This window comes from Hylobates moloch, unplaced genomic scaffold (genome assembly GCF_009828535.3).
Source record: "Hylobates moloch isolate HMO894 unplaced genomic scaffold, HMol_V3 SCAFFOLD_2, whole genome shotgun sequence".
Taxonomy (NCBI): Eukaryota; Metazoa; Chordata; class Mammalia; order Primates; family Hylobatidae; genus Hylobates; species Hylobates moloch.
In genome coordinates, this window is record NW_026652277.1 from 46,178,286 (window position 1) to 46,189,005 (window position 10,720).

Consider the following 10,720-nt stretch of genomic DNA (forward strand, 5'->3'; position numbering starts at 1 on the left):
CTGTAAAGAGCTTGGACTTTTCCAGTCTTGTAGCCACCAAAGGGAAGGGAAATAAAAGAACAAGACTTCATGGGAAGGAAGCCTAATGTTTGCCTGAGATTACATTTATTTTATTTAATTTATTTTATTTAACATTTACTTACATACATTACTTATTAACATTTACTTATTTACATTTATTTTATTTAACATTTAGTTATATAGTTCTTACACTATGCAGAATGAGGATCTTCTAAGTGCTTAAAAATTCTTATCTCAATTTACTATTTGTACTAATTTTATGAGATATATAGTTTCATTATCCTTATTCTACTGATGAGGAAAATAAAGAGAGGTTAAACAGCTCACTCAAGGTCACACAGCAAGTCAAGAGTAGAAGAAGCAGTGATGTGAACCCAAGGATTTGTCTCTGGATCCCTGCTCTTAATACTCCACTGCCTGTCACATTGAACTAAAACAGTGGCTCTCTGACACTACTGAGAAACAGAAAAACAGAGTTCTCTAACATTAGTGAGCAGCAGAATCACCATGACAGGAATGTGAGGTGCAGGATGGGAATCAAAAGGATCATACTCTCAAAGAAATGTATGGCCATCTTTGGTTAGTAACCCAAAGACTATATACTACCATAGTTGTTGCAAGTGAATACATTCATTCGTAATTTAGTTACACACCATGTGTTTATTGCCCTCTGACTTTATGCCAGGCACTGGGCTCGCATCTAGGTGAACAAGCAGTCACAGCCCATATCCGCAAATGGTTTTCGGTCCACAGGTGAGAGAGCTATTAAAGATAAACAGACACATAAAATAGATAATCACAAACTGTGATAAGGCCTGAGGGAAAACAATAGGGTACAATTAGAATAATAAGTAAAAGCTTAATTTAACAAGTTGTGTGGGGCTGGCCAGGCAAGGACGCTCTGAGAAGGTTCCAGGTAATCCTGAGGTCCGAAGACTGAGTGGGGGGGTCAGTGCCAGGTCAGTGTGGGGTAAGGAGTTGTGCCTCTCCAAATCCACTTTCCATCTCCCTCCATTCGTCTCTCTGCTCTGAGGCTGACCTAAATGGCCTACAGCAGGTAGTTGTATCTCAGTGGTCCGCACCTAGGGGTTATTTTGCACCCCAGGGACATTTGGCAGAATCTGGAGACATTTTTCCTTGTCATAACTGGGAGGCATCTAGCTAGCAGAGGCGAGGCCAGGATGCTTCTTGCTAAACATTCTGCAGTGCTCAGGATAGCCCTGTCCCAATACAAGGAATTATTGGCCCCGAATGTCAATAGCACCACTGTAGAGAAACCCTGAGGAGGGAGGAAAAACAATGTCGGGGGTTTTATTCCCCCGTTCCTGCCCCATAGAGTTAGCCTCAGTTGACTGCATCTCTTGCCTGAACGTGCCCCCTCCTCACAAAACGGGTGACTCTTCTGGACTCACTCCTTGTTGGGTCTAGGAGTGTTAAGCACTATCCACTGTGATTCCTCTATACGCACATGTTTGTAAACAGTCCCTGTGTAAATAAATGCACCTCGAATCATCCTTTTAAACTATGCCATCTGTTTCTTGTTGGGACCCTGAGTGATGCAAGTGTGTTCTGGCAGAAGACAGCCTGTGTGGGGACTCCACGAGCGGAGCCAGGGGAGAGAGGCTGCTCCTGCCAGAGACACCACATAAGGCAGAGAGGCAGGGACACGAATACCTTGGCTTCTTCCTTTCTCCTGCCTTCCAGTATCCTGCAGTGCCTTCCATTGGCTGAAGCCAGTTGAGAGACAGCTAACATGAGTGTCTGAAAATGCAGGTCCCAGGAGTCAGTGAAGGGCAAGGTTGGATCTGAGGGTAAATAGGCCCGGGACCTGCACAAGGAGAGCAGCCCTACAGTGTGAATATTAAGAGGTTACCGCAGCAGTCCATGGAGAGCCTGATGGTGGTTTGGATTAGGGTTGATGGAACCAGAGAGAAGGCAAAAATGTGTCTCCCATTGCCTTTGGACATGTAGTTTGGGAAACACAAACTTCCATATTACAAGGCCAGGAGGGTAGTGAAGGGGAGGCATGCATGTGTAAGGCCATTTGGAAAGGGCAAACAGCTTCTTTCAGGCCTAAAGCTGTTACTAGGTTGGAATGTGGCCCCAGTACTACCAGATCCTCAGAGATTCCAAGAGAAGACAAATCTCCAGATTCTTAAATGAAAATTTTCAGTTTTTAAACAGTGACACTAATGAAAACACATGCACTGTGAACTGAACTGGATTTGGCTCCTGACTCTAGAGTCTAGAACAATGAGTTTGCAACCTCAACCTACTAAGGGTTGTTACAAATGAGGCGTCTGTTAGTTCCCAGCTCTGCTTCGGTCTCTCGGTTTCTCTTTTTCTTTTATAAATGCAGGATGTATGAACTAGATCCAGTGTTTTTTTTTTTTTTTTTTTTTAATGCTTTCCAACAAAAAATCAGAAACAAGTTTTATTCTGGGAATGACAGAACCACAACTGTCACCCATAAGTCGGGATTGAAAATGTCTGGCTCATCAAAATAGCCACATTGTGCTCATTCTTCACTTTCACTGTAAAAGAATGGTACAAATTTAAACATGCATAATGTATTTATCATTAATAAAACATTGCTTTACAGATTTTATACACTGGACTCTGTGAGATTGTTCTGAGGAAAAGAAAAAAGGATTTTATTTAAAAACATTGAAAACAAGTAGACTAGATGAATGCCCTAAAGGTTGGCGATTGGAAAGCTGATAACCAGAAGGCCTGAAGCTCAGGGCTAAAATGGTCAGAAAAGCTTGTTTTTCAGTGGCAGTCCTTATCTATAATTGACCTATTCACTGTGTTAAGACTTGTGCAAAGGCAGAATTTAGGGCTTAATTACTCCACGCAAAGTCAACAAATAATTGTGAAGCTGTATCTCCAGAGGAGTGCTGATGTCAGGGAAATCAGACCTGCAAAGAGGGTGGCAACTGTAAACCTGGAGACCATAGTCCAATATATGACAGAGGCTGAGAAAAACAGGTTTTTTTGGAGGGGTTTTTTTGTTTGTTTGTTTTTGTTTTTTTTTTTTTAGACAGAGTTTCACTCTTGTCACCCAGGCTGGAATGCAATGGTGCAATCTTGGCCCACCACAACCTCTACCTCCCGGATTCAAGTGATTCTCCTGCCTCAGCCTTCTGAGTAGCTGGGATTACAGGCACCACTATGCTTGGCTAATTTTTTTAGAGGGGGTTTCACCATGTTTGGTTGGGCTGGTCTCAAACTCCTGACCTCAGGTGATCTACCCTTCTCAGCCTCCCAAAGTGCTGGGATTACAGGCATGAGCCACTGCACCCTGCTGAAAACCAGGTTTTAATAGGAAATGAAAAGTGCAAGACCAGCTCAGTCAGGGATACCCTAACCCAGCAGCGCTAGAGGAATTAAAGACACACACACAGAAATATAGAGGTGTGGAGTGGGAAATCAGGGGTCTCACAGCCTTCAGAGCTGAGAGCCTCGAACAGAGATTTACCCATGTATTTATTGACAGCAAGCCAATGATAAGCATTGTTTCTATAGATTATAGATTAACTAAAAGTATCCCTTATGGGAAACAAAGGAATGGGCTGAAATAAAGGGATGGGCTCTGGCTAGTTATCTGCAGCAGGAGCATGTCCTTAAGGCACAGATGGCTCATGCTATTGTTTGTGGTTTAAGAACGTCTTTAAGCAGTTTTCCTCCCTAGGTAGGCCAGGTGTTCCTTGCCCTCATTCTGGTAAACCCACAACCTTCCAGTGTGGGTGTCATGGCCATCACAAACATGTCACAGTTCTGCAGAGATTTTGTTTATGGCTAGTTTTGGGGCCAGTTTATGGTCAGATTTTGGGAGCCTATTCCCAACAGAAAAGAAGTTCAGTAAAAAAAGAAAACCCCCAAAGCTCCAATTCCCAGTGAATCAAATTGTTTTCCTGTTTTTGTGTTCCCTTTTAGGCATTATTCACATGCAAAATGATTTCTACAATATAGAAATGCTGGTAGTAAAGTTGTGATGCACGCAGATGGAGATGGGCATTTCGTCCCTTTCAGACCTTAAAGTAGTAATGATCCTGCTAGGCCGGGCCTTAAGGAGGTTTCATCAGGCTGCAGAATAAAGTTCCAGATCCTTAACATGGGAAATAAACAATAATCAGTTTCTCACTTTCCCATGAAGCCTCAGCTCTCACCACACATGCACTGCTGCTCTTGGAGCCCTGTGCTTTTTGTGCTGTGACCATACTTACCTACATTTCCTCACCTCATCCCACCAGACTGTTCCATGCCCCCTTGAGCATATGCTGCCACTTCCTTATGGAAAGTTGTTTCAGGCCTACATTTCAATTCTTCCATGAAGCCTTTCCCACCCTTAGGTAGAACTGTTTCCTCCTTATTTCTCTTTACAGTTTGTATATTGCCTGTAGCAATTCATGGAACATGTTTAAAGCCTGCCCTAGTTTTCTTGAAGGCTGGGTCCATGAGGGATTTATGTGACTCTCTCCTGTGCCTATCTCAAGGCCTATCCAGTGCCAGGTACAAAAGCAGTACCAGATAACTGTTCAGTGACTGAATGATATCTTCACTTTGTAGAATTTTCAAGGATGTCTGAGCAAATTTGAAAGATTGTTGCATTCAATCATTCACCAAATTTTTACATAATGTACTCCTACTATATTTTGGGCATTTGCCCAGGTGCTGAGGATCGACCGATAAACAAAATATCATCCTCATCCTCACACATTTTAGAGAGGGAGACAGAAAATGAACACATCAACATTTAATATGTCAGAAAAGAGTAACTGCTGTAAAGAAAAACAGCCAGTGAGTAAGGGATAGAGGTGATGTGGGGTACTATTTTAGACAGGCTTGTCAAAAAGTCCTCTCTAGAGTTCAGTGAGTTCCGAATGAACTGAAGTGTGAATAATGCACACATTAAGGAAGAGAGTTGCAGACAGGAGGAAAAGCAAGTGCAAAAGCCACGAGGTGGAAGCATTCTTGACTTTTCTGAGAAACTACAAAGAGGCCAGTGAGGGAGAGAAAGGTAGGGAATGAATGAGGTCAGAGAAGGAGCTAGGAGTTGGAGCATGTGGGGCCTGGCAGGCTATGATAAGGAATTTGCATTTTATTCCCAGTGTGTTGTCAGCCATTGTGGGGTATTACATAGGGAAGAGACGTGATGTAATGTAAGTTATCACATGGCTGCTGTGATGGTTAATACTGAGTGTCAACTTGATTGGATTGAAGGATACAAAGTATTGATCCTGGGTGTGTCTGTGAGGGTGTTGCCAAGGAGATTAACATTTGAGTCAGTGGGTTGGGAAAGGCAGACCCACCCTTAATCTGGGTGGGCACCATCTAATCAGCTGCCAGAGCAGCTAGAATATAAGCAGGCAGAAAAATGTGAAAGGAGAGACTGGCCTAGCCTCCCAGCCTGTATCTTTCTCTCATGCTGGATGCTTCCTGCCCTCGAACATCGGACTCCAAATTCTTCAATTTTGGAATTCGGGCTATATTATATATATATTCCATTAGTTCTGTCCCTCTAGAGAACCCTGACTAATACAGCTGCTCTGAGAATAGACTACAGAGGAGGAAGAGAACAAGCTGAGAGACTTAAAAATGTTTATTCTTAATATTGTTCATACTTGACTGCTTTAGTGATTCACCGGTTCATTCAGTATTCCTTGATTCAACAAAAATGCATTGAATTTTTACTATGAACTCTTCTGGGTATGGTGGATATAGACATAAATAGAAAGGTCCCTGCTCTCATGAAACTTACACTCTAATGAGGGAGATACTCCCCACTCCAAGTAAGATTTGAGATTATCCAGCCCTCCTGGCTCTTCTCTTCCTTCAGCATGGCCTGCAGCTGGACTGGGAAACTCCTGACTGCAGAGGCACAGTAGAAGTGCCATTATCATTGCCAGGTTAGCTTCTGTGCAGGACTTGGGAGAATCAAAAGAATCACCTTTTCTTCTGGAAGTCCAGGTCTTCTGGTAGTTGGGCAATAGAGCTCTACTGGAAGCTGCTACAGCTGTGGCCACCTATCCTCAGAGATTCCTGCAAAAGAATTGCCTTAAACCACAGAGAACCTGGATGTCTTTTACATCAGAGTGCTAGTGTTAATCTGATGAGACAATGACAGTCTTAAGAAGTGTCAAGCCTTCAAGAAAGACTTCTTTAATCTCCTTAAGATAGCGACCTCACAGGGAATGACTGGCTGCTGTAGAATTTGGATGAGCCTGAGGGCTTTACTTATGAATGACATGTTGCACACTCAGCCTTGGAAATGGCTGCCTGCTTATAAAGCCATTGTGCTTCACACTGACTCTGATGGGCTACTCTGGAGCAGAGATGCCCAACAAGGGCCAGGAGGGATCCATGGGGAGACTTCCCCACAGAGGTTTTTCTTCTGTGATTGCAAAGTTTAGACTGGAATAAATTTCTCTTTATTGGTTTCATTTAGGAGTGTAGAAATAGGTTAAATTGAATTTGAATTTTTTTCTTTAGTTTCAAAATACATGGCAGAATGTGTTCTTCTTCAAAATATTTATTTAAGAGACTCGATATAGCTTTGGGAAAGTGAATGGTTGTTTCTCATGTCTAATGCTAGGAAAACTTAGGCAACTATCATAGAATGGATATGATTAATTATATATGTCCTTAATAAATATGGTTTCTTCCTATTTTTCTACCAAGCACTATGTTAACTATTAGGGAGGATGCTATGCCTGAGATGTGATTTCAGCAAACTCTCAGTCTAAGCAGAGGCCATAACCTTTATTCAACAACCAACTTAAATGTGTTATTTTGACAAAAATTTTGAACCGTCTATAATTCACAGTTTCTTTCCTGTGATGTCTTAATGTAGCGAATTGGAGTCTCCAGATTTTAGGAAACTTTTTATGGGTTTTACAGTGTTTACTTAGTGTTTGGCTTTAATTTCATAATGTGTACATTTCCATCTATTAAAAATCAGAATTACCAGCATGTTATTCACTTAGCTAAAATAAGGACTTACTTAGGCTTGCTATGTTTTGTTTTTGATATTCTGGAATATATTCTGACAAGCTTTTGAGTGGGGAGAAGAAAAGATAAGCACTGTTTATTATTTAGTAGTACCTTACTAAACTCAAAGATAAGCCTTGAGATGCTCTAATAAGGGGAAAAATGAAATAAATTCCTTTATGTTAGAAGCAAGTGATGTTATTGAAAGATTGCTGAAGTTAGAGTTGGCATATCTCAATTTTTCCTACAAACCGAGTGTGAATAATATTTAATGGTAGAATGGGATAATACCCAGAATAGGTAAATAAATGTTAAAGACCGTAGCACAATCCTTGGCACCTAGTAGACACTCAGTTATTTAGTGTTACACTTGTGGAACTGAGAGAATTAATTTCTACTTACATATCCACTTCATTAGAATAACAATGAGTTCACAGAGTTCATTACAGAAAGTTGTATGAGGTTCACACATAAGGGAAGGAGATACTTACTTTATTGATTGAGAGAGTGTTTTCTATTTGACTGTTATATTTATTAGAAACAGAATCTTCCTTCCATTTAATTTTTTTTTTAGAGTGGACCTTGCTCTGTCACCCTGGCTGGAGTGCAGTGGAATACTCATGGCTCACTGCAGCCTTGACCTCCTGGGCTCAAGTGATTCTCTCATCCCTACCTCCCAAGTAGCTGGGACCAGAGGTGCATGCCACCATGCCCAGCTAATATTTTCTGTAGAGACGAGGTTTTGCCATGTTGTCCAGACTTGTCTTGAACTCTTGGGCTCAAGCTATCCATCTGCCTTGGCACCCCAAAGTGCTGGGATTACAGGTGTGAGCCACTGCACCTGGCCCTTCATTTAATTTTTATAAGTTTTGGTAGTTTAACTTCACTTCTAGTTTGTCTATTCCAAATTCATCACTGCAAGCTCTTTCAAGTTCTTGGTGTTACTTGTGGTAGTGAGTAACCTGGCTCATTTTTCTATTTGTATTGTAGATCTTTGGTTAACAGTCTCTTCACTACCTTTGGCTGGTTCCTTTTGTACGTTCTTGGACATTTCTCACAAAATATATTGCTGACTATGATATGTGTGTGTATGTGTGTGTGTGCACACATTTCTGAACACTCTGATCACCCCAGATAGAAATAATCTCTTTTTTTCGAAGTATTCATTGCTTTATTCCCATCACTGTAATGATTTAGCAATTAAAAAAAACCCTCGCATTATAATCATTCATGTCTGTGTCTAAAAATCATTGAACTCCATGAAAGAGCAGAAGCAATATCCGAACACGTTTTTGTCTTGATCACGTAGAGTAGATGAATTCAATAAATATTTGTTAACTGGATGAACACGTGTGCTTGTTTGTGCATGTACACATGCATTCATAATATCGTTGCATTTCATTTCTATAGATGATGTCTTCAATCAAAGCATACATCAGTGTTTGAAAAGACTACTACCAATATTCCTTGTACATTGTGTATGTGAATTGGGATTTCAGTTTAGGGACTGTAGCTATTTGAAGAGACTCAGAATTTGTCTCTTAAATTCACAGTTGGCCTAAAGAGCCTCTGCTCAAAAAAGAGCAGTCACATTCCTTATAGCTGAACATGAGGTGTTCTATTAGCTGCTCTTTCTCAGCAGTTCACAGCCATGTGACATTTTTAAAAAGCTGTGTATGCCACATCCTTGAAGGGCTTCTTCTGCCTTTTCTTTTTGGGGATTTCTCTACTTCAGCTTACAAGGTCACAGCTGCTCTGACTGCCAATTTTCCATAGGCTCCATGCAGGACAATAATGATTGGACAGTGATTTAGTGCTCCAGTTCTGAGTGTGTGCAAAGACCTTCTAATGAGGGATACATCTTTTTTTATTTTTATTTTTTTATTATGCTTTAAGTTCTGGGATACATGTGCAGAACGTGCAGGTTTGTTACATAGGTATACATGTGCCATGGAGGTTTGCTGCACCCATCAACCCATCATCTACATTAGGTATTTCTCCCAAAGCTATCCCTCCCCTAGTCCCCCACTTCCAACAGGCCCTGGTGTGTGATATTCTCCTCCCTGTGTCCATGTATTCTCGTTGTTCAACTCCCACTTATGAGTGAGAACATGCGGTGTTTGGTTTTCTGTTCCTGTGTTAGTTTGCTGAGAATGATGGTTTCCAGCTTCATCCATGTCCCTCCAAAGGACATGAGCTCATCCTTTTTTTATGGCTGCATAGTATTCCATGGTGTATATGTGCCACATTTTCTTTATCCAATCTGTTATTGATGGTCATTTGGGTTGGTTCCAAGTCTTTGCTATTGTGAATAGTGCTGCAGTAAACATACGTGTGCATGTGTCTTTATAGTACAGTGATTTATAATCCTTTGGGTATATATTCAATAATGGGATTGCTGGGTCAAATGGTATTTCTGGTTCTAGATCCTTGAGGAATCGCCACACTGTCTTCCACAATGGTTGCACTAATTTACACTCCCATCAACAGTGTAAAAGCGTTCCTATTTCTCCACATCCTCTCCAGCATCTGTTGTTTCCTGACTTTTTCATGATCACCATTCTAACTGGCTTAAGACAGTATCTCATTGTGGTTTTGATTTACATTTCTCTAATGACTAGTGATGATGAGCTTTTTTTCATATGTTTGTTGGCTGCATAAATGTCTTCTTTTGAGAATTGTCTGTTCATATCCTTCGCCCACTATTTGATGGGGTTGTTTTTTTCTTGTAAATTTGTTTAAGTTCCTTGTAGATTCAGGATATTGGTCCTTTGTCAGATGGATAGATTGCAAAAATTTTCTCCCATTCTGTAGGTTGCCTGTTCACTCTGATGATAGTTTCTTTTGCCATGCAGAAGCTCTTTAGCTTAATTAGATCCCATTTGTCAATTTTGGCTTTTGTTGCCATTGCTTTTGGTGTTCTAGTCATGAAGTCTTTGTCCATGCCTATGTCCTGAATGGTATTGCCTAGGTTTTCTTCTAAGGTTTTTATGGTTTTAGGTCTTATGTTTAAGTCTTTAATCCATCTTGAGTTAATTTTTGTATAAGGTGTAAGGAAGGGATCCAGTTTCAGTTTTCTGCATATGACTAGCCAGTTTTCCCAACACTGTTTATTAAATAGAGAATCCTTTCCCCTTTGCTTATTTTTGTGAGGTTTGTCAAAACTAAGATGATTGCAAATGTGTGGCATTATTTCTGAGGCCTCTGTTCTGTTCCATTGGTCTATATATCTGTTTTGGTACCACTACCATGCCATTTTGGTTACTGTAGCCTTGTAGTATAGTTTGAAGTCAGGTAGCATGATGCCTCCAGCATTGTTCTTTTTGGTTAGGATTGTCTTGGCTATATGAGCTTTTTTTTGGTTCCATATGAAATTGAAAGTAGTTACTTCTTGTCTTCTGCTACCTTTTGAATTTGTTTGCTCTTGCTTCTCTACTTCTTTTAATTGTGATGTTAGGGTATTGGTTTTAGATCTTTCCCACCTTCTGATGTGGGCATTTAGTGCTATAAATTTCCCTCTAAACATTGCTTTAGCTGCGTTCCAGAGATTCTGGTATGTTGTATCTTTGTTCTCATTGGTTTCGAAGAAGTTATTTATTTCTGCCTTAATTTTGTTATTTACCCAGTAGTCATTCAGGAGAAGGTAGTTCAGTTTCCATGTAGTTGTGTGGTTTTGAGTGAGTTTCTTTTCTTTTCTTTTCTTTTC

The 10,720-nt window shown here is 40.6% G+C and overlaps 1 long non-coding RNA gene across 1 annotated transcript in view; it reads right to left on the bottom strand.

Moving 5' to 3' along the window:
* Positions 1-689: 689 nt before the first annotated feature.
* LOC131382236 (uncharacterized) overlaps positions 690-10,720 on the bottom strand; it is a 24,231-nt gene continuing 14,200 nt past the window's right edge. Inside the window, exons 2-3 of the long non-coding RNA XR_009211526.1 lie at positions 5,786-6,066; positions 690-783 (exon numbers count right to left, since the gene is read on the bottom strand). This is a non-coding gene — a long non-coding RNA (uncharacterized LOC131382236). The remainder of the gene's footprint in view (positions 784-5,785; positions 6,067-10,720) is intronic.